Below are 25,239 nucleotides of genomic sequence, written 5' to 3'. Positions count from 1 at the left end.
TAGAGGCACATTGGCTGTCATCTTCCTAGAGAGGGAAATTACCTGAGCAGGTGCAGCCATAGGAAGTAGGATTGAGAGCTGAGGGGTACAGTGTCGCAGGCCCTTGTAGGCAGTGGATGAAAAATCACACTGCAGCACGACGAAGGCCTCAGGAAGAGTGAGCTGAGGTTTCTCTAAGCTAACAGTAGCAATATTGCAAACTTGCTCTTGGCTCACTCTAGCCAAGGTCTAACCCCAAATCTTGTGTTTTCCTTGGCTAAATAATGTTCCCTGTCATGTCCAGGTGATTCCCCAAGGCCTCTTCAGAAGTATTTGTGTGTCCTGGCCATCCGACCTGCTGCATTTTTTTTTTTTTTTTTTTTTTTTGAGACAGAGTCTCACTCTGTCACCCAGGCTGGAGTGCAGTGGCACAATCATAACCTTTACATTCTGTAACCTTTAACTTCTGGCTGTAATCATATCAACCTTTAACTTGACTGTAACCTTTAACTTCTGAGCTCAAGACATCCTCCTACCTCAGACTCCCAAGAAAGTGAGACTACATATGTATGCTACCATGCCTGGCTCATTTTTAAAAATGCTTTGTAGAGACAGAGTCTCACTATGTTGCCCAGGCTGGTCTTGAACTCCTGGGCTTATGTGATCCTCCCACCCTGGCTTCCCAAAGTGTTTGGATTACAGGTAAGAGCCACGATGCCTGGCCTCCAAAGTCTTTTTCTCTCACAGAGAAGAATTCCATAAGGAATAGTAATGTGTGGCTGAGTGAATCTTTAGCTGGTAAGATATTCTGGATTCTGACAGCTGCAGGATAAGAACACATTTCTTGGCCACCATTAATGAATGTGTTTGTGGCTCCAGCAATGCATCTCCAAAAAAATATATGCTGATTGGCTAAACCACAGAAGTTAGTTTGGCCTGGGCTGGACTGGACCAGGTTAGAGCAGAGGCAAGCATTGTGAGATATTCATAATATTGACATTGGCTGGGATATAAGCATCTTCCCTGCCTCATCACCCCCATCCCTCCAATTATAAAAATAATGGGACAGAAGGTAGCTAAAGACAGTGTGAAAACTGAAGTTGCAAAATTGAGGTCATTCTTGTGGAGAAGGGGAGAGAACGGAGATGGAATCAGATAAGCCTTTACATAGAAAGAAGCTCAGAACTCTCTGGCTAGGCAGGAATTGACAGTTAGGTTTCAAGAAGTCTGAGGAGCAGATAATTCTGGTGATTGGATAAAGTTAGGTCAAAGACCAAGGGATCAGGGGTGTTCTGGTGGTTAGAAAAGCCAGTCCAACCAGGGGCTACTTACTAGGGAATGAGTTGCCCTTAGGAGGTGTTATACCAAATTTTTTTCTGGAATAGGAACACCTCCTGGATACACCAATTGCAATAATGACCAATCAACATTTATTGAGCCCAAGGTATGTACCTGTGCTTGATCAGGGTTTAAGACACTAGACCATGAGTTCACAGCCCAGTGGTGGAATTTCCATCACAATCCAAGGTGCTCACCACCTCCTGATTGCTGGGCTCCGTCTTGGGGATTCAGCAGTGAACAAAGCAGTGTGGCCTCTAGAGACAGACTTGTTTGCCAAAATATTTTTCTTCTTTTTCCCAAGCACATGATTAGACTACATTCCCCAGCCTTTTTTTGAAGTTAGATGTGGTTATGTGATTGCGTTCCAACGAACAGAAGAGAACAGAGGTGATGTGTGCCACTTATAGACCTTGCCCATAAAAACACCTAAGGTGCATGATCTTGTCTACTTTCTCCCATTAGTGGGCTAATGGACGGGGACTTTGAAAGCCACATGTGAAAGAAGTTAGCTCCCCATCACCTCTGTCCTAAATGACTTCACGGAGCAGAACACAACACTGCCACCTACCCTTGCTATCACCAACTATGTGTGAGTGAAAAATAAACTTTACTTTGTTAAACCATTGAGATTGAGATTTGGGGATTTTTCTCTTCCTGGAGCTAGCATTATCTTTTTAAGTGTAAGTTTTTAAAAGTTTTTTTTTTGTTTGTTTGTTTGTTTGTTTGTTTGTTTGTTTGTTTTGAGACAGAGTCTTGCTCTGTCGCCCGGGCTGGAGTGCAGTGACTGGATCTCAGCTCACTGCAAGCTACGCCTCCCGGGTTTATGCCATTCTCCTGCCTCAGCCTCCCGAGTAGCTGGGACTACAGGCGCCTGCCACCTCGCCCGGCTAGTTTTTTTGTATTTTTTAGTAGAGGCGGGGTTTCACCATGTTAGCCAGGATGGTCTCGATCTCCTGACCTCGTGATCCGCCCGTCTCGGCCTCCCAAAGTGCTGGGATTACAGGCTTGAGCCACCGCGCCCGGCCTTAAAAGTTTTTTAATTGACAAATAATAATTGTAAATATTTATGGGGTACATAGTGGTGTTTTAACACATATAATGTATCATAACCAGATCAGGGTCATTAGTGTATCCATCATCTCAAATATTTATCATTTCTTTGTTAGGAACATCCAATATCCTCCTTCTAGCTACTTGAAACTATATGACACGTTATTGCTAACAATATCTTAACTCCAAAATCAGTGGTCCTTGCTCTCATGGAGCTTGCCATATAGTGGGTATAAAGTAGAAGAGTTTCTAGAGTCCTGTGGAAACATAAAGGAGGAAGCAATCAGCTTGGCATGGGGCAATAGCAGAAGACTTCTCATAGACTGTAACATTTGAGATAAGTCTTAAAGGAGAAAAATATTCCCCATAAGAGATAGTAAGTCAGGCTGAGGGCAGCATATGCAAAGGCTCCAAGATTAGAGAGCTCAATGAGACTATGGCTGAAGAGCAGAAGGTGGTGGGGTTGAATGAGGCCCATCAGGGTTCAAGCACTGATGAGAAATGAAAAACTGCCAGTCCACTGTGGGGATATATGCCTAAGTGACCCCAGGCATCAGTGTATTTAGAAACATCTGGAGGCTGGGTGGAGGCCAGCATGAGACAGTCTCTTTCATGACGTCAATCCAAGTGAATCCCCAGACAAGAAGACCACGGGCCAAGAAATAAAGGCTGTGACCTTGGTTCTTGCTCTTGGTAAGTCTGGATTTTCTGACCCCTACACTGTACCCTTTCCTTCAACACTTTCACCCCTATTTTTACTGGGAAAGGAGTTCAATTAGTGGTCTTGCCCTAACCCCTCCCATTTACAGAGAATGTTCTTCTAGGCAACAATCCACAGGCTGTGTTCTGCAGCTGTGGCCTGTGAACACCTTCCAGGAGGCAGAATCCTAGGAGGCAAAAAGTCGAAAGAAAAGAGCAGCCACCTGCATGTCTTGTTGTGTCTGATTAATTTCAAACAAATATTCTAATGTTTCAGATGTTCCTGGACAGCTCTCCAACATCCTGCAATTAACCTAAATCGATATGCTCCATACAGGAAGATGGAATGAAGGTGACTTCAATCTCAGGGATGAAAATAAATAAGTAAAACCATAGGCTGAACTGGAAGGGAGCTTTGAGATCACCCCAGTTGAAATGCCTTGTGTAAAAGATGAGAAAACTGAGGTTCAGGAAGGGGTCATAGCTTGTCTTATGTCAGAGTGAGTCAGTAGCACAGACTGGGCCTCCAGGTCTCAATTCCCAGCCCAGTGCTCTTTCCACTATACTAATCAAGCATCTAGACCAGTTGGAAGAAGCATGCTGAAAGCTACTGATGAAGGGAATAGTGGGTGGTTCCAAGGCAGGAAAGTTTAATATCCAGCCAAAATGTTACAGACAAGAGTCAGTCACATGCTTTCTGTTTATAGTCTTTCCACTGGGCTGTGTGTGTCTGAGAACAACAGGCAGAGGAAAAATTAATTTAATTCAAGCCTGTGCCTGGTCTAGTTTGTAGAGGAAGAAAACAGTCATCTCTCTGATATAACTTGAGGGGTGCTGATGAGCCTCTCCTGGCCCAGATGGTCTTCCCCATCAACCTACTATTTCAGGTATGTATTAATTCTCCTATAGGCTGCCTTTAAAAGAGCCTTGGAAAGAAAACACTGAATGCTGTTTCCAGTGACTAAAATCTTGTGAATTAGATCACTATTTGATTTTCAGGGATTCTATAAATCCACACCGAGGAAAGTAGCAAATGATGTAAGCCAGGAATCTGACCAATAGATCATGGAGTGCTTGGATTTCCTTAGAACTCTCCTGTCCATCTAGAGAAAGTGCCTGCTTTGGAGACTAACAGCAGTGAGAAAAGGCCTAGAGAAATGGATGGGGCATAGAAATCCAGACAGCCTCACACTGCAAGTCCCAGGGAGCTCTGCTTTGCGCCCATTTCAGTTGTGTTCAAAGTCATCCTGAGGTCTCGCTGACCACACCCTTGAATTCACCACACAAGAAGTCCTTTTTTCACCCCTTCTTGCACCTGGATTCACCATGATCATTCCTACTTCTGATCCCTGATGTTAGTATAGTGTGTGATAGCTTATAAAACTCTCTCTCCCTGTATCTTACAAGGCAGATAACACAGGTAGTCTCATGCTCACAATTTTACAAATAGGAAACCCATGGCTCAGAGAGATTTTGTGACTTGAACAAAGTCAAAAAATAAATAGAAGTCATTTTCAAGTCAACCTGGAACCTAAGTGTTCTTTCTGTCTCCAAATCACACCTTCTTTCTCTACACCAGAACTTCCCAAAGTGTTCTTCACAGAGCACAAGTTTATGGAGAATTATATTGGCAGAAAGAGAGATTCCATGATCTAATAAGCATTTGCTTATTTTTCTAACCTCTTTGTGTTGATACACTAGGCATATCAGCATATCAAAGGATCCGAGAAGTTAACCTGTATAATCTAGATTGTTCAAAAGTTACTTATGAATAAAAACAGCTCACATTAATCAGGCAGTTACTGTGCCAGGCCCTGTGCTAAGAATTTTACTTGCATTATCTTATTCTGTTCTTCACACAATCTTATGGTCTTCATACTGTGTTTATCCCCATTTTACCAATAATGAAACTGAGGCTCTGAGAGATAAGGTGATTTTCCCAAGTTAGCACAGTGAGAACAAGACGAGAAGGGTTCCCAAAACCAGCAGACTATTATAATGTTTACCCACAGAAACTTTCTACCCATAAACTCTGTTTACATCCCTCAGAATTAGCCTCTTGCAAAGGCAATTTTGAGAAATACAGTCCCACTTTCACCAACTTCTTACCTATAACCTTGACTTGTTCCTACTGCCTCATCTTTCAACACCCAGAGTCACCCAAAAATGATGTTACTTTCAACCACTGATCAGTGAACCCACAGGCTGGAGCATAAGACAGATATTTGGCTACTGGGGGAAACAAAAGGTACGGAGAGCATGAGCACTGTGCCAGGAAAGTAGCCAAAGAGTAAGGCCTTGATAGATGAGACAGAAGGGCATCACCAATCAAACATGCCTGTTTCACAGTTTTGTTTGTTCTGTATGTTCTGAGGCCAAAACAGAACAGAATTTCCAGTTGAATCTATCAAGCCCATCTTCTCTCTACTCATCACAGTAACTGGGGTGATATATATCCACTGTGATGTCTGCTGCTGGTTGCAATGCCAGGTAAATTGACCAAGGTTGCTTGGTTCAATCAAAAGTAGTGATTGAAACCACTGTATAATGATCCCACCACTGGGCGTGGGCACACACACACATACACACAAACACACACACACACACTCACACACACACACAGAAATTCACAGGGCCAAGAAGACTGGCTGGTGAGGTGGATTCAGTCAAACAACTAGTCAATATAGTGGAGAGAAAAAAAGTAGTAAGTCAAAGGAAATGCCTGACTAAACTGATCTGTCAATTCAGCCCACTCACTCAGTCATCAGAAAAGCTCCAAAAGACACAGTTCAGTTGTCCTTAGACATATGGAGAGAGATAATGAGACAGAACTCAGAGGGGAAAAGGTGAATTGCAACACAAAATATTTAGGTTAAATGTAAGAAAAAGTTTTTTGACACACTTGTGAGTGAGAACGAGCTATACTTCTTTAACCTTCAATTCCATCCATTTTGCTGCAAAAGGCATAATTTTATTCTTTTTATGGCTGAAATAGTATTCTATTGCATATATATACCACATTTTCTTTAATCAACAATTGATGGGCACTTATGTTGATTCCATATTTTATCTGTTGTTAATAGTATTGCAATAAACATATGAGTGCAGGTGTCTTTTTCATATATTGATTTCTTTCCTTTTGGGTTGATACCCAGTAGTGGGACTGCTGAATTCATTGGTAGTTCTATTTTTAGTTATTTGAGAAATTTCCATACTGTTTTTCATAAAGGTTGTACTAATTTACATTTCCACCAACAGTGTATGGAAAATTTACTTTACTCTGCATCCTCACCAACATCTGTTGGGTTTTTGTTTTTCTGGTTTTTTTTTTTTTCTTTTGTCTTTTTAATCATAGCTATTCTAACTGGAGTAAGATGATATCTCATTGTGGTTTTGATTTGCATTTCTCTAGTGATTAGTGATGTTCAGCATTTTTTCATATACGGGTTGGTAATTTGTCTTCTTCTGAAAAATGTCTGTTCATGTCCTTTGCCCACTTTTAAATGGGATTATCTGTGTGGTTTTTGCTGTTCTTGTTGAGCTGTTTGAGTTCCTTGTACATTCTGGATATCAATCTCCTGTTGAATGAATAGTTTGCAAATATTTTCTCAAATTCTGCAGGCTGTCTGTTCACTCTGTTGATAATTTCTTTTGCTGTGCAGAAGCTTCTGAGTTTAACAAAGTCCCATTTGTCTATCTTTTTGTTTCTGTTGCCTGTGCTTTTGAGGTTCTTTGCCAAGACCAATGTCCAGAAGAGTTTTCCCTAGGTTTTCTTCTATTTTTTATGGTTTTGAGTCTTATGTTTAAGTCTTTAATCCATCTTGTGTTCATTTTTGTACATGGTAAGAGATAGGGTTCCAGTTTCATTCTTCTGCATATGGCAACATAATTTTCCCAGCACAATTTATTGAAGAGAATGTTCTTTTCCCAGTATATGCTTTTGACGGCTTTGTCAAAGATCAATGGGCTGTAAATATATTGCTTTATTTCTGGGTTATCTATTCTATTCCATTGATCTATGTGTCTTTTTATACCAGTACCATGCTGTTTTGGTTACTATAGCCTTGTAATATAATTTGAAGTCAGATAATGTGATGCCTCCAGCTTTATTCTTTTTGCTCAGGATTGCTTTGGTTATTTGGACTTTTTTTTTGTTGTTGCATATGAATTTTAGAATTACTTTTTCTAATTCGGTGAAAAGTTAACATGGGTATTTTTATAGGGATTACATTACATGTGTAGATTGCTTTGGACAGTGTGGTCATTTTCACAAAAATAATAAAGCAAAGTTAGGATCAGTGTCTTGACTTTTAGACTTTTAGGCATGTTGAGATGATTTTTTTTTTCTTTTTCTTTTTCTTTTTTTTTTTTAATCTCTGCTCACTGAAAGCTCCACCTCCTGGGTTCATGCCATTCTCCTGCCTCAGCCTCCCAAGTAGCTGGGACTACAGGCACCCACCACCACGCCCGGCTAATTTTTTGTTTTTTTAGTAGAGATGAGGTTTCACCGTGTTGGCCAGGATGTTCTTGATCTCCTGGCCTCTTGATCTGCCCACCTTGGCCTCCCAAAGTGCTGGGATTACAGGTGTGAGCCACCGTGCCCGGCCTGAGATGCTCTCTTTCTAACAAAGCCAACTGGGATCCTGAAAAAGCTGTCTTCTTGCTGCCAGACAAGTCTAGCTGATTCTCATATCAATCAGATATTAACCTAATATTAATTGACACTAGTTAGATTTTTTTTTTTTTGCCATTTTATCATGCATTACTTTATTGTACTTCATAGTAATATTGTGTGTGTGTGTGTGTGTTTTAGCAAATTGAAAGTTTGTGGCAGTCTTGCATTAAGCAAAGCTTTGGTGCCATTTTTTCTTTTTTTTTTCTTTTTTTTTCATTTTTTTTATTATACTTTAAGTTCTAGGGTACATGTGCATAACGTGCAGGTTTGTTACATATGTATATTTGTGCCATGTTGGTGTGCTGCACCCATCAACTCGTCAGCACCCATCAATTCATCATTTATATCATGTATAACTCCCCAATGCAATCCCTCCCTCCTCCCCCCTCCCCATGATAGGCCCCGATGTGTGATGTTCCCCTTCCCGAGTCCAAGTGATGTCATTGTTCAGTTCCCACCTATGAGTGAGAACATGCGGTGTTTGGTTTTCTGTTCTTGTGATAGTTTGCTAAGAATGATGGTTTCCCTGCCCCGGGAGGCTACAGAGCAGGAGATTCGCTCACTCTTCGAGCAGTATGGGAAGGTGCTGGAATGTGACATCATTAAGAATTACGGCTTTGTGCACATAGAAGATAAAACTGCAGCTGAAGATGCCATACGCAACCTGCACCATTACAAGCTTCATGGGGTGAACATCAACGTGGAAGCCAGCAAGAATAAGAGCAAAACCTCAACAAAGTTGCATGTGGGCAACATCAGTCCCACTTGCACCAATAAGGAGCTTCGAGCCAAGTTTGAGGAGTATGGTCCGGTCATCGAATGTGACATCGTGAAAGATTATGCCTTCGTACACATGGAGCGGGCAGAGGATGCAGTGGAGGCCATCAGGGGCCTTGATAACACAGAGTTTCAAGGCAAACGAATGCACGTGCAGTTGTCCACCAGCCGGCTTAGGACTGCGCCCGGGATGGGAGACCAGAGCGGCTGCTATCGGTGCGGGAAAGAGGGGCACTGGTCCAAAGAGTGTCCGATAGATCGTTCAGGCCGCGTGGCAGACTTGACCGAGCAATATAATGAGCAATACGGAGCAGTGCGTACGCCTTACACCATGAGCTATGGGGATTCATTGTATTACAACAACGCGTACGGAGCGCTCGATGCCTACTACAAGCGCTGCCGTGCTGCCCGGTCCTATGAGGCAGTGGCGGCTGCAGCTGCCTCCGTGTATAATTATGCAGAGCAGACCCTGTCCCAGCTGCCACAAGTCCAGAATACAGCCATGGCCAGTCACCTCACCTCCACCTCTCTTGATCCCTACGATAGACACCTGTTGCCGACCTCAGGAGCTGCTGCCACAGCTGCTGCTGCAGCAGCAGCCGCTGCTGCTGTTACTGCAGCTTCCACTTCATATTACGGGCGGGATCGGAGCCCCCTGCGTCGCGCTACAGCCCCAGTCCCCACTGTTGGAGAGGGCTACGGTTACGGGCATGAGAGTGAGTTGTCCCAAGCTTCAGCAGCTGCGCGGAATTCTCTGTACGACATGGCCCGGTATGAGCGGGAGCAGTATGCCGATCGGGCGCGGTACTCAGCCTTTTAAAGCTTGAGGTGGGATGTGTGTGGGCTGAAATTCCGAGCTGCGGTTGTGCATGAGAATACACCCTTCGTGGTACCCCATCTCCGGGACGTTCTCGGCTCTGTGCGTTCAGTCCCTCAGGAACCATGGACCTTAATTTACCTTGCTAAGTTCAGACCTTCTCTTCCTTTCCTTTCCTTTCCTTTCCTCTCCTGCCCATTTTCCTGTTCTTCTGTCCTTCAAAACTTCTGTAGCTTCCCATTCATGTTCTGTACTCCCAGCAGGCCTCATTGTGTGCAGAAACTGTGGTGGGGGCTGTGCTGTCTCCTCCCTGCCTCCTGCCTCCTGCGGCTGTTGGATTTGGGAATGACCTTGGTGAGAGTCTCACTGCTCCAGGGTCTCTCTTTGGTCCAAAGGCTAGACCTATAGAGTTGGATCACTTTTTTTCTTTCCAGTGAAATAAATGGTTTTTCAACTTAAAAAAAAAAAAAGAATGATGGTTTCCAGCTGCATCCATGTCCCTACAAAGGGCACAAACTATTCCTTTTTTATGGCTGCATAGTATTCCATGGTGTATATGTGCCACCTTTTCTTAATCCGGTCTGTCACAGATGGACATTTGGGTTGATTCCAAGTCTTTGCTATTGTGAATAGTGCCGCAATAAACATACGTGTGCATGTCTTTATAGCAGCATGATTTATAATCCTTTGGGTATATACCCAGTAGTGGGATGGCTGTGTCACATGGTACATCAGGGATATTGGTCTAAAATTCTCTTTTTTTGTTGTGTCTCTGCCAGGCTTTGGTATCAGGATGATGTTGGTCTCATAAAATGAGTTAGGGAGGATTCCCTCTTTTTCTATTGATTGGAATAGTTTCAGAAGGAATGGTACCAGCTCCTCTTTGTACCTCTGGTAGAATTCAGCTGTGAATCCATCTGGTCCTGGACTTTTTTTGGTGGGTAGGCTATTAATTGTTGCCTCAATTTCAGAGCCTGCTATTGGTCTATTCAGGGATTCAACTTCTTCCTGGTTTAGCCTTGGGAGAGTGTAAGTGTCCAGGAAATTATCCATTTCTTCTAGATTTTCTAGTTGATTTGCGTAGAGGTGTTTATAGTATTCTCTGATGGTAGTTTGCATTTCTGTGGGGTCGGTGGTGATATCCCCTTTATCATTTTTTATTGCATCTATTTGATTCCTCTCTCTTTTCTTCTTTATTAGTCTTGCTAGCGGTCTGTCAATTTTGTTGATCTTTTCAAAAACCCAACTCCTGGATTCATTGATTTTTTGGAGGGTTTTTTGTGTCTCTATCTCCTTCAGTTCTGCTCTGATCTTAGTTATTTCTTGCCTTCTGCTAGCTTTTGAATGTGTTTGCTCTTGCCTTTCTAGTTCTTTTGTGATGTTAGAGTGTCCATTTTAGAACTTTCCTGCTTTCTCTTGTGGGCATTTAGTGCTATAAATTTCCCTCTACACACTGCTTTAAATGTGTCCCAGAGATTCTGGTATGTTGTATCTTTGTTCTCATTGGTTTCAAAGAACATATTTATTTCTGCCTTCATTTCATTATGTACCCAGTAGTCATTCAGGAGCAGGTTGTTCAGTTTCCATGTAGTTGAGCAGTTTTGAGTGAATTTCTTAGTCCTGAGTTCTAGTTTGATTGCACTGTGGTCTGAGAGACAGTTTGTTATAATTTCTGTTCTTTTACATTTGCTGAGGAGTGCTTTACTTCCAATTATGTGGTCAATTTTGGAATAAGTGCGATGTGGTGCTGAGAAGAATGTATATTCTGTTGATTTGGGGTGGAGAGTTCTATAGATGTCTATTAGGTCCACTTGGTGCAGAGATGAGTTCAATTCCTGGATATCCTTGTTAACTTTCTGTCTCGTTGATCTGTCTAATGTTGACACTGGAGTGTTGAAGTCTCCCATTATTATTGTATGGGAGTCTAAGTCTCTTTGTAAGTCTCTAAGGACTTGCTTTATGAATCTGGGTGCTCCTGTATTGGGTGCATATATATTTAGGAGAGTTAGCTCTTCCTCTTGAATTGATCCCTTTACCATTATGTAATGGCCTTCTTTGTCTCTTTTGATCTTTGATGGTTTAAAGTCTGTTTTATCAGAGACTAGGATTGCAACCCCTGCTTTTTTTTGTTCTCCATTTGCTTGGTAGATCTTCCTCCATCCCTTTATTTTGAGCCTATGTGTGTCTCTGCATGTGAGATGGGTCTCCTGAATACAGCAGACTGATGGGTCTTGACTCTTTATCCAGTTTGCCAGTCTGTGTCTTTTAATTGGAGCATTTAGTCCATTGACATTTAAGGTTAATATTGTTATGTGTGAACTTGATCCTGCCATTATGATATTAACTGGTTATTTTGCTCATTAGTTGATGCAGTTTCTTCCTAGCCTCGATGGTCTTTACATTTTGGCATGTTTTTGCAATGGCTGGTACCGGTTGTTCCTTTCCATGTTTAGTGCTTCCTTCAGGGTCTCTTGTAAGGCAGGCCTGGTGGTGACAAAATCTCTAAGCATTTGCTTATCTGTAAAGGATTTTATTTCTCCCTCACTTATGAAACTTAATTTGGCTGGATATGAAATTCTGGGTTGAAAATTCTTTTCTTTAAGAACATTGAATATTGGCCCCCACTCTCTTCTGGCTTGTAGAGTTTCTGCCAAGAGATCTGCTGTTAGTCTGATGGGCTTCCCTTTGTGGGTAACCCGACCTTTCTCTCTGGCTGCCCTTAAGATTTTTTCCTTCATTTCAACTTTGGTGAATCTGGCAATTATGTGTCTTGGAGTTGCTCTTCTGGAGGAGTATCTTTGTGGTGTTCTCTGTATTTCCTGAATTTGAATGTTGGCCTGCCCTACTAGGTTGGGGAAGTTCTCCTGGATGATATCCTGAAGAGTGTTTTCCAACTTGGTTCCATTTTCCCCCTCACTTTCAGGCACCCCAATCAGACGTAGATTTGGTCTTTTTACATAATCCCATACTTCTTGTAGGCTTTGTTCATTTCTTTTTCTTCTTTTTTCTTTTGGTTTCTCTTCTCGCTTCATTTCATTCATTTGATCCTCAATCGCTGATACTCTTTCTTCCAGTTGATCGAGTCGGTTACTGAAACTTGTGCATTTGTCACGTATTTCTCATGTCATGGTTTTCATCTCTGTCATTTCGTTTATGACCTTCTCTGCATTAATTAGTCTAGCTGTCAATTCTTCCACTCTTTTTTCAAGATTTTTAGTTTCTTTGCACTGGGTACGTAATTCCTCCTTTAGCTCTGAGAAGTTTGATGGACTGCAGCCTTCTTCTCTCATCTCGTCAAAGTCATTCTCTGACCAGCTTCGATCCATTGCTGGAGATGGGCTGCGCTCCTTTGTAGGGGGAGATGCGCTCTTATGTTTTGAATTTCCAGCTTTTCTGCCCTGCTTTTTCCCCATCTTTGTGGTTTTATCTGTCTCTGGTCTTTGATGATGGTGACGTACTGATGGGGATTTGGTATAGGTGTCCTTCCTGTTTGATAGTTTTCCTTCTTACAGTCAGGACCCTCAGCTATAGGTCTGTTGGAGATTGCTTGAGGTCCACTCCAGACCCTGTTTGCCTGGGTATCAGCAGCAGAGGTTGCAGAAGATAGAATATTGCTGAACAGCGAGTGTACCTGTCTGATTCTTACTTTGGAAGCTTCCTCTCAGAGGTGTCAGACTGCCCCTAGTGGGGGATGTCTCCCAGTTAGGCTACTCAGTGGTCAGTGACCCACTTGAGCAGGCAGTCTGTCTGTTCTCAGATCTCAACCTCCGTGTTGGGAGATCCACTGCTCTCTTCAAAGCTGTCAGACAGAGTCGTTCGTGTCTGCTCAGGCCTCTGCTGTTTCCCCTGTTGTTTTTTAGCTGAGCCCTGCCCCCAGAGGTGGAGTCTATAGAGACAGGCAGGTTTCCTTGAGCTGCTGTGAGCTCCACCCTGTTCGAGCTTCCCAGCGGCTTTGTTTACCTACTTAAGCCTCAGCAATGGCGGGTGCCCCTCCCCCAGCCTCGCTGCTGCCTTGCGGTTAGATCGCTGCAGACTGCTGTGTTAACAATGAGGGAGGCTCCGTGGGCGTGGGACCCTCCCGGCCAGGTGAGGGATATATTCTTCTGGTGTGCCCGTTGCTTAAAGCGTGGTATTGGGGTGGGAGTTACCCGATTTTCCAGGTGTTGTGTGTCTCAGTTCCCCTGGCTAGGAAAAGGGATTCCCTTCCCGCTTGCACTTCCCAGGTGAGGCAATGCCTCGCCCTGCTTCAGCTCTCGCTGGTCAGGCTGCAGCAGCTGACCAGCACCGATTGTCCGGCACTCCCTAGTGAGATGTCCCCAGTACCTCAGTTGAAAATGCAGAAATCACTGGTCTTCTGTGTCGCTCGCGCTGGGAGTTGGAGACTGGAGCTGTTCCTATTTGGCCATCTTGCTCTGCCCCCGACACTAGTTAGATATTAATCCAATCTATAAGCACGGGATTTTTTTCCATTTGTTTGTGTCATCTCTGATTTCTTTAATCAGTATTGTGTAGTTTTCCTTGTAGACATCTCTCAAATCCTTGGTTAAATTTATTCCTAGATATTTTTTTGGGTAGCTGTTATAAATGAGATTGCCTCCTACATTTCTTTCTCAGCTAGATCATTATTGGTGTATAACACTACTAAATTTTGTACTTTGATTTTGCATCCTGCAACTTTAATGAATTTTTTTATTAAATCTAATATTTTTTGGGTGGAATCTTTAGGTTTTTCTAGATATAAAATTGTATCATTGACAAGGATAATTTGACTTCCTCTTTTCCAATTTGAATGCCTTTTATTTCTTTCTCTTACCTAATTATTCTGGCTAGGACTTCCAGTAATATGTTGAATAGAAGTGATGAAAGTGGGCATCCTTGTCCTGTTCCAGTTATTAGAGAAAAGGCTTTCAACATTTCCCCATTCAGTATAATGTTAGCTCTGCATTTCTTGTATATGGTCTTTATTATTTTGAGGTATGTTCATTCTGCACCTAGTTTGTTGAGAGTTTTTATTATGAAGCTATATTGAATTTTATCAAATGATTTTTTGCATTTATTGAATTGATCATATGATTTTTGCCCTTGATTCTGTTTATATAATGTATCACATAATTGATTGCATATGTTGAACCATCCTTGCATTCCTGGTATAAAACCCACCTGATCAAGGTGTATTATCTTTTTGACATGCTGTTGGTTTCAGTTAACTAGTATTTTGTTAAGAAATTTTACATCTATGTTCATCAGAGATATTGGTTCAACAGAGACATTTCCTTTTGTTGTTATGTTCTATCCTGCTTTTGGTATTAGCATGATAATGGCTTCATAAAATGATTTAAGGAGGATTCCATCTTTCTCCATCTTGTGCAATAGTGCCAAAAGGATTAGTACCAATTCTAATTTGAATGTCTGGTAGAGTTCAGCTCTGAATCTGTCTGGTCCTGGACTTTTTCATTGGTAATATTTTTATTGCAATTTCAATCTTGCTGCTTGTTATTGGTCTGTTCAGGGTTTCTATTTCTTCCTGATTTAAGCTAGGAGGGTTGTATCTTTCCAGGAATTTATCCGTCTCCTCTAGGTTTTCTAGCGATGTTTGGGATACTATATGAGGAACAGCCAGACCTGCCTGGCAGCAAGAAGAAGACAGCTGTTTCAGATTCAGGGATAGCTTTGTCAAAAAGAGACCATCTCAAGGTGTCTAAAGGTCAAATCACTGATCCTGACTTTGCTTTGTTATTTTTGTTAGAATGTAGAAAGTATGAGATATAAGAAGGCCCCTTTATTTTAAAAAAAGAGGGTGAAAAGAGCCACATGAAAAAAAAACACAACCTTCCTTTTTCATTTTTTCTAAAAAAAAAAAAAAGGTGAAAAATTTTTAAGTTCCTAAAATTACTATGTCATGGTTACTTGTTAGATAATTTCACTAATGCAATTAGAAATAAAAGCAAAGCACTTGATATTCCAACTAGGCCAAGGCCATAAGAGAATGGAAGTTGCTTGAGTTGCTTGACATATGCAGATGGAATGGTGGGTCAGCTTTTTAACATCTGATGTGTGTGAGAAATATTCTCTATCCAAGATCTTTTGGCAAGATCATGGTATTTCAGATGTATTTCATGGTATTTCAGCTATAGTTCTAAAGCTGGGTGCACACAATCACCAACCATAGTGATATGTATTTATACATTTTCCTCTTTGAGCTATTTCTTTATTAAAATGGTTCATCTGCTCATAACTGTTATACCTGTGGACTGTCATTGTATACCTGAGTGTTCATGCTTGCAAAAATATGTATGTTGTTATTGCCTATTTTGTTGCATAAAGTGGCCTATGAAGTATTCTATCCTGTTTGTATGTTTCTCAAATAAATCTCTCTTTTTAAGATGTAAGTAAATATCTTTTAAAGTATTTCAACTTATTTTTTCTAGAATTATATTTGCAGGATTTTGATTTTTGGAATTCTAGAATTCAAGAATTTTTAACTTTTGGGATTTCAACATTTGGGATTATGGTGTTTGGGATTATGTCTTTCAAGATTATGATCACCTCCCTCTGAAAATTACCACCTAAGAGATCAGCAATTAAAATTTTTCACGGGTGCTGAAAGGTAAAAAGGGAACCAGCTATATTCTGCCAGCAGTAAGTCAGTTGGCACCAGCTTTATCTGTGAAGAATGAGACACCATCCACCCCTAAAATAAAGCAAATCAAAAACGAACAATGACTTGGAATCCACAGTTGATGTGGAAAACTTTTTGTTTATCGAATGCATCAAGGGATCTACTCTTGGGGAACTCACTAACTTAATTGGATTTACAGCTCCATTCCCTCAGGGCTCATTTTGCCATTCTGAAACAAGAATGGAGGAAATAGCCAACACGTACCAGTTATCTGTTGCTGTATCACAAACCACCGCCAAATTTAGTGATTTAAAACAACCACCAGTTATTTGGCTCATGTTCTGTTGTCCCCCAGGGCCAGGATTACAGGGAGCTGAAGTGAGCTTCCTAGGGCACAAAACTGAAGGAAACATTCACTCTTATGGTCATGCTGGCAACCCTGTACTTGCATGACCCTCAAAGTGAGTGCCTCTTCTCATTTTTTGCTTTGAGTGCCTCACTTGTCTCACCACAGTCCCAGCCCTGATGGTTCTTGTCTAAACCAGGTAGGGTAATCACTGCTGGAGTCTCTTTTTCCCTTTTCTCTTGAGAGAAACTTATTTTTTCACCCTGAAAAATCTTTTTTTGTTTGTTTTTGCCAAGTAATTTTAGCCCTACTCACTCTATGTGTTTTGCAGGCCATACAAAGACTCTATTTGCCTATGGCTTATTTGTAATACAGTTGACCCTTGAACAACACCGGATTAAGAGTGCTGACCTCCACCCACAAGCAGTGAAAGACTTGTGTATAACTTTTGACTCCCCAAAAGCTTAACTTCTAATAGCCTACTGTTGACTGGAAGCCTTACCAATAATATAAACAGTCAATTAACATATATTTTGTATGTTATACCTAGTATATACTGTATCCTTATAATAAAGTAAGATGGAAAAGAGTTTGCTATTAAGAAAATCATAAGGAAGATAAAACATATTTACTATTCATTAAGCGGAAGTGGCTCATCATAAAGGTCTTCATCTTTATCATGTTCATGCTGAGTAGGCTGAGGAAAAGGAGGAGTTGGTCTTAATATCTCTGGAGTGGCAGAGGCAGAAGAAAACTTGTGTATAAGTAAACCTACTCAGTTCAAACTCATGTTATCCAGTGGTCGACTGTATTCTGATTTTTACCAATTTCTTCATTTTCTTTCTATAATAACTGAAGTGAGTTATAAACCCAGTTGAAATGATAGAAATTAGGCAGTACTTTAGAGTGCCTATTTGATTTATTGGTTAAAAGAATTGGTACAGTTTAATTAAACTACAATGTAATCTACCCCATGTCTGGGGGAACATTGGAACTACTTGACAGTTCTTTCATATTCACATCTCCTCCTGGAAAAAGTAATGATTTTATAATAAAGTCTTATGCAAACACAATGTATCCTGAAAAATGTTAATGATATTTTTTATAATTGGTCAAATGGGGGAAAATCTCTATTGGTATTAAGTAGACATATTAATGTTATTCACTCCACTGCTAAAAAAGGTAACAACACTACAAAGACTTTTCATATCCAAGTTTTAAATCAACTTAATATTATAGACTATTAATTTTCCCTGGGAACCAACAGATGAATAATTTGAAAATGGACACTATAATGGTGCATATATAAAAAGAAAACTATAAAGCATTTTAAAATATCAACTCTGAGTTTTATGGGTCATTGGCTCTCCAATTCCACTGGGTTCTTTTATGCTCTTGTAACCAGCTTGCCAGTCAGCTAGTGGCTAAATGATCAAAAATAGTCTCACTCACTTATCCAGCATTTCTTAGGCTATTGGCAGAAGCAATAAGGGTGACTGGACCACAGATCTGTCTTTATTCAGCAGGTTACAACAAGTTTCTTCACTTGTGTCCTTCACAGGATTTCTATAAACAATGAAAGAGAACAAGTCCCAATGTGCAAATAATTTTCAAATGTCTGTTTACATGTTCTATATAGTCCCATGGTCAAGGAAAGTCACACAGTCAAACCCAGATTCAGTAGAGACAGGGATTATACAAGGATATGGAGCAGAGAAATATGAACACATTTGTAGTCATTGCTATACCAATCTACTACAAGGCCCAAAGGTGAATTACAGAAATAGAAGAGAATGGCTCTGGTGAATGCATCAACCAAATAAGTAACTAAATTTTAATCAACAGAGGACCAGAGAAGGATTTTCTCCAGACTGCATCAGCCACACAAGAAGGAACTTCCTCACTGAAGAAATGAAGTTGGATTGATGTTGCATATATATCCCTCAGAGGTTCACACGTAGAATTTCAAAGAACCTGTCTCATGTGTGAATTGTTCCCTAAATCACTCCCTGGCCAGAACCCTGAGAAGGATATCTCCAACACTCCCACAGGGGATACATCACAGAAGGGCTTAGGGATTCTACCTATTGCAATTCCTCCTCTCCACTAGGTTGAGAATCCTTGTTTTAGAGGAAAAGCAACCTTAACTCTTACCCCTAAATATATAAATACCATTTCGCCATTGGATGTAAGCACTACTTCTGTCTGAAACTCAACCACTCTCCAAATCTGCATCCAGTTGCATAAAAAAAGGGAAGTTACGTTTTTCTTAATTGGTTCCAGATAGAATTTGACATATAAACCAATAAAAGAAATACCTAAATATTTTCTCCTCCTTCTAACCTCATCTCCTATTTAGTTAACTCCTATTTAACTCTTAATCTCCTATTTAACTCCCATATCTATCTGGAATTTGGAACCAGATACAGTGAACCACATTGCCCCAAATGTGTCTCCAAGCAACTCTGTGGCTATTTTGATGGTGATAAAAGATGTTTTATCCCTTCTTTGGAACTCTGAAGAGCATTTTCCTTGCCTGCTAGGTGTTTTCAATCAAACATTGACAACACTGTTATATGTAAATGGGGAGACAAAGGAACAATTGGATCGCTATAGAATCAGTCACTTTACCTTATATGGTGTGAAAGCTTATCCCAAAACAAATCACTTGGAGCAATTGTCAAAGACATCAAGGGTTTATTCTGAAAGTGTCAGCAGTTTCAGTCCCTCATTCTTCCCTGGAAATCATTCCAGATGAAGAGGATCTGAGCAGTTCATTTTCATGTGGTAGGACCAGAAAGCACATTATTCACTGACGAGATGAGCTGACTGTATTTTATCCATCAACAGTTATTCCCCAGGCAGATTATCAGAATGCAGCTGTTGAAGTAATCATGGAAAAATGTATTCCCACACACATAAGATAGGTCATCTTCAGATGAAAGACCTTGCAACTGAGGCAGGGCTTATTTGAGAATAAGCTCTTGGAGCCCAGTTTTAAGAAAACTCCTATATTGTTTGCTTAACAAAGGATCTGAAGTGGTAATGGGGGCACCAGGGAAAAAGTTACCCCAGACATTACAGCACATACAGCTTGCCAGAGATGGATCAATTCCAGCAAGAGCCAGCACATTCTCTAAAATAGTGGGTATTTTCCTGCCATTGTGTAGTAGCAACTTTTCCCTTTCACCAAATTTTGACTGTAAATGAGAAAGAAAGAGGCCCTTTCGAAACTGAAGGCAATTAATTCCTGCAAGCAAAGTTTCCAAAACTGTTTCCATGACCTTCCCTATGAGCCCTAACAACATTGCTCATTCTAGAAAAAAAAAAAAAGTCATTTAAGGACCAATGTTTTCCATCTGCTATTTGAGTTCTCACACTGATTTAATAGGCGTTGGTAGAGTTACCACTAAATTTTTGAAACACAATTAATTTTGATCATTTCCCACATGTGTGAAGGAAGGTATCCCACTAGGATGTTGGACTTAATCAGGATAATGGTCTTTGGCCTATTCTTTGGGAAGAAGAAAAGTCATTGGATTGTATCATGACTATATGAGACAGGTAAAGTAGGGTTTGAACGCTAGCCAAAGGAGTTTGGGCTGAGCTTACCCCTCCACAGACATACTTTCTGATTCACTTATACTGATTGTCTTGTTGCCCTTCTAACTTTTATGCTTCTAATTCCTATGTTTCCTGTGTTGTTTCTCTACTTGGAATTATTTTCCTGTTTCCTTTGCCTATGAACATCCTAATATATTTCAAAACCTAGATCAAGTTATCTGTCTCCTGAAAAACCTTCCTTGACTGCCTCAGACTAAGGCCATCTCTCTCCGTAATCAATAATACCCACACTAGCATTTAGCTGTATACATCTTGTATTGCTCTATGCTGGTTTCTTAAGTCTTAGCTTTGCCCCCCTAATTTGATTCCAACGTCCTCAATGGCAGGAACGATATATGTTATGTTGTTCATTAAATACTTTTCCTTCTACACACACATACACACACACACACACACACACACACGAGTGTCTTCACATAGGTGAAAATAAATGTTAATTATCTAATGTGTCAGTAAGGGATCATTGAAGGCTCTTCTGTAGGTAGATAGGATTTTAACGAGAGTGAAAATCTCAGAATTATTTTGAAACAAATTTAAGGAAACATAAAATATATCATATTGCTTTCCAAACTGATAAATCATATCCCAGCACAATTAGTTAAATTGATTCATCCTACATGGAAAATTTGTACAGATGTGTCTACTTTGAGGAAGGGTGATAATTTCTGTTTTCTTTGTTCGCATGTACATGTAGTCATTTTGGTTGGATAGTCAATCAGTTAAGTGACTGTGATTTACGGGCCACTATTTCCTTCTTTTCAACCAGTGGTTATAATGTCAGACATATATAAAATCTGTGTGGTGAAAGTGCCTGCCATAAGAGCCAAGCTAGCCCAGTGATATAAGCGGTGTCACCACAGTCGGGATGGCAGCATAGGTAATAAAATAATTCTGAACTGGAGAATCAGGAAAGTCAAGTTCAAGTTTAGTCCCTGATATAGCTAGGTGATTAATTAATTAATCACTTCACCTCTCTGTGTCTGTTTACTTATCTGTAAAGAGAGGATCAACAGCTCAAAAAAGCCAAGATGATAAAGAGTCACTGCACCTTAAATCTGGCTGAGATGATGTCTGAACAGACAGAAGGAAATTTTTTTCCACCAGCTCTGGGCTGTACCACAGCTACAACATACTAGGTATAGCTGATAGGCATGAGAAACAGTGCACTACCGTGAGGTTCATCCATCTGGCAGACTGGCACATTGTGCCTTATGAACTCGAGCTATGTTGAAAACACAAGCTAGTTTTAACTTATTACTGTCTTAGTTCACCCTCATGTCATCTGAGTCTTTATGGGAAGGGATGTCCTCTAGAGCAGGGAATTTTATTGAATGCCGTAAATATGAGCTGTCACCTCATGTCAAAGTTTTCAGCTTTGGTACGGCTTAAAACAATTCTCTTTTAGGAAGAAATTCAAATGTTTAATTGCACAGGCTGTGTTTTATCACTGTGTGTTGGGGAAATAGAGGGATAAAGATTAATTACGTTGGTCAGATGAGTATTGTACCTCCCCCCACCCTGAAAAATAAAAAAAACACTGCTAACAAAAACCTACAGATGTTAACTGGAAGAATGGGCTAAACCAGTATTTAAAAATTTTATACAATTATTCCTTCATTTAACAGATGCTTTCCTGAGTACATAATCTACATCAGGAATTGTGCTAACTACTGCTTTATTAAAAGACAAAATATGATTCTTGTTCTCCATCCAGGGTTCTGTCTCCTGTTCCTACTGCCTTTTCTGGATACCACGGTGAAGATTCTGGGGATATTAGGGCTGTAGGTTGACCTCTTTGGGCTTCCAAGTTAAAACCCTACTACTCATGCAAGGGTTAACCCATCTGAGAGGGTAAACCTCATGCAGAAGTCTTCACCCTATTTCTCAGTTATCAGAGTCAAAGTGCACAAATATCAAAAAAAGACAAGTTAAAAGAAAGGGAGAAAAGAAAGCAAAAATTGTACTAAGAATGTAAACAGAAGAAATTTTTAAATAGCCATGAAAATCATGTTAGTCAGCCACAAAAAGGTCAGATGAGTCAAAGTTTCTCTGAGCTTTCATGGACTATATGATACTTCTTTCCTCAGCCAAGGCTGGTGTTCTTGGATCTCCAAGGTTCTCATCCACTGTGGGGAGACCCAGAGATATCCATTAGGGACATAAAAGTCCCAAATATTGACTCATTGTTGGCTTCTAAGAATGAGAGAGCAAAAATGAGAGCAAAAACCTCATTCTTCAGGGCCTCAACAACCATTTGTTTAATGTTCCAGTAGTTGGCATTGAGGGATAGAAAATGAAATAACGGGTATCCCCATGGCTGAACAGAACAGAGCAACTGGTTATCCACAGGTGAGAGACATTTGAAAATCTAGGTAGAAAGTCAATATCCAGGCAATATGTTGGCAAATAGCAGGGCCCCAACCACTGGGCAATGTGTATATGACAGGATTCCTATGCCAAGAGGACACAGACAAAGTGTAACTGGGCACTAGATAGTTAAGACAAAATGAACAATCAGGAAACAAGACTGAAGGGAAGATAACAGAGCTGGAACACAAAGTCAGGTCTCACCTAAAACAAGATTAACCTAATACCCTTTTCCAGAATATTAGACAAGGTGACTGTTAGTCCTTTCTGACCATAGTCAGGATTGGTCCTAGAGAATGGGTCGAGCCAAAGCCTGCCAGAAGGAGTCAAGCAGCTTCAGTTCTGGGAAGGGGAGACAACACAAGCTTGAAAGCAAACAGCATGTGATACTCAGAGTCCTGCCCTCTAACAGGAAGCTAATAAAAAGAATCAAGCCAAGGTATTATTGGCTAACTCTGTCAACCTTTTCCAGAGCACTCTTACATTTTAATCTAACAAAAGAAATAGCTATGTAAATATATGTAAATGTATTTCTGGATAGATTTGAGGGGAAGGTGCAGAAAGTAAGAAAAAGCCTGAGTGTTACCAAGTCTAGGAGTCCAGAGATACAAACTACCTACTTTGTGTAATGTGAATGTTTTGCCTAGATTGCAATTTGAGACTATATTCTGGGAATATGGATTTCTACAGAATTGAAACTGCCTGCTCATCCTAACCTCTGAGAGAAAACAAAGATATGGAGCAGTGGGTGAGGCTCACCTGCAGCATTGAAAACAGCCACCTGAAACCCATCTGGATTTGGATTTGCTATTTTAGGAGTCAGAAACTGTTTATCAGAAACCGTGACACAAAAAAATTCTAAATTTTACAACTTGGCTCCATGTTTGCTATTTGTGCTGGCCCATGTCTGTTCTCCTGCAGTGATTTGCCTTCCTATGCCCCTGCTTATTCTCCTGTAGTGATTAGCCTTCAAACCTCTAGAGCGAGGATCAGCAAACTTTCTGTTAAGTGGCAAAAAGTAAATATTTCAGACATTGTAGACCATCAAAGTCTTTATTACAACTGCTCACCTCTGCCATTATAATGCAAAAGCAATCATAGACAGAAAATAAACCAATGAGTGTGGCTGCATTCTAATAAAACTTTATTTGCAAAATAAGTAGTGGCCTCAAATTTGGACAGTGAGGTGTAATTCACTGACCTCTGCTCTGGACTCCCAAATGGACTATAGACTTATCATTAGAAACGCAGCAGGGTGAGGCACCAGGAAGATTGCAAGCCACTCTGCAATCAAGTTTGGGCGGAAAGAGTCTGAGTAAGTCAGCTATGGAAGAAACAGAAGCAGTCAGAAACTTTGGGCCCTGCTACTGCAAAGAAAGAAAGGATCTCAGAAAGTAGGTCTGGCTCTTACAATGAGTTTGAGGTTGATCAGTTGGAAAACCTTGTGTGGGACTTTCTGGTCAGTGCCTCACATGGTACTTCTGAAATTATAGCAGAAAATTACTTCCTTTACTTATCCATAGGGCCAATTCTGGAAGGAAAAAATTTAGGTGAAAGAAAAGTAAAGAAGGAAAATTAGCTCAAGGAAGCTTGGAAACAAAGTCTGACTTCCCTTTATTGAAAGAACTTGGGCAAGAAGATATCTGAGAGTATCTGGGACCCTGGCACAGCCCTGTGGCTCTGAGGCCTACAGGGAGATTTGAAAATGCAGATTATAGTTATAACAGCCAAAGCAGTAATTAGCAGTCATTAAAAGAACTCCTTTTGAGGTGTGAATTAAACTGTTGAGTTTTTCTTAAACTTCTGTGGTTGTACAAATGTTACGTTTTGTTCTTCAGGGTTCTTAGGGACTAATAAGTATGCAGACAACCCTAAACCACACTTAAAATACAAAATAGATGTATATGGGTGAAGAAATATGTACATATGCTTAGAGATTTTTCTATTGAGACATATTTTCAACTGTGCCCTACAAATAACAACTGGATCCTAGACATGCAGCCAAAGTTTGTAGAATCCAACTCTAGTTCCCGTGAAAACAAAAACTTCTGTTTCTCACTGTCTTCTGATATCCTAGCAAACACTCAAAGGTGAGGGCTCTTAGGAGACAAAGGATTTGCTATCCCATGGAGAAAGAGTTACAATGGGAGAACAACCCAAACTTTAGTCTCCCTCAAGTCAAAATGATCTGACCCTGTTACTACTTAACTCTCTCCAGAAAGAGAAAGGCACACCCAAGAGGACCGTTCCAACTTAGTCACAATCATGGGGTAAGCCAGCTAAGTAACTTAGGGATGGAGGGGAAGGGAAGTTTACAAAAACACACCCTCAAGCATGTGCATGTACTCTACAGCCAAAATGAATCTGAAGAAGAAACAACTCCTCATTTTCCACATAGTTTTCATTAGGTTTTCTCTCTTTTGTTGTGTGAGCAGAAGACAGTCTTCTTGGTAAATAAGGAAGGCTTGAAACAGAATCTAGACAGAGCTCATGAATCAGACATGATGGAAAATTGGTGACTATAATTCATTAACCCAAGCCCATGACCTCTCAATGGCAGAGAACTAGAAATTCAACTCTCTTGGTTTATGGAGCCATCTGCATAAGCTGGGACAACTTAGAAACACTAAGACATTTCAAATACACTCAATTTAATCATGTGCCTGTAGATTAGGCCTTAATATAAAGAGACTCCATCTATTGCAAACTCGTTTGCACAATCAAAGGCATGCTCATATATGTTATGAACAGTGCTTCAAATATGGCTCTCCTTATACCAAGACCATGTTCACAAAAAAATAGTCAAGTATATTGACTGAATAAACCAGAAACAATTTAAGATTTATTCTACTTGCTAGCCAGGTATTAACTAGTGGAATGCTTGGAAATTACTATAAAGACTATATGATTTATTATACATTAAATACCTCATTATTCTGTGAGAG

The 25,239-nt window shown here is 40.5% G+C and overlaps 1 pseudogene across 1 annotated transcript; it reads left to right on the top strand.

Moving 5' to 3' along the window:
* The first annotated feature begins 8,252 nt into the window (after positions 1 to 8,252).
* Positions 8,253 to 9,808, top strand: LOC104664849 (annotated as a pseudogene). The gene has a single exon (XR_748326.2). The product of XR_748326.2 is annotated as an RNA-binding protein 4 pseudogene (transcript).
* The last annotated feature ends 15,431 nt before the right edge of the window (positions 9,809 to 25,239 follow it).

Source organism: Rhinopithecus roxellana, chromosome 7 (genome assembly GCF_007565055.1).
Source record: "Rhinopithecus roxellana isolate Shanxi Qingling chromosome 7, ASM756505v1, whole genome shotgun sequence".
NCBI classification, from domain to species: Eukaryota; Metazoa; Chordata; class Mammalia; order Primates; family Cercopithecidae; genus Rhinopithecus; species Rhinopithecus roxellana.
This window is presented reverse-complemented; position numbering and strand designations above follow the sequence as displayed.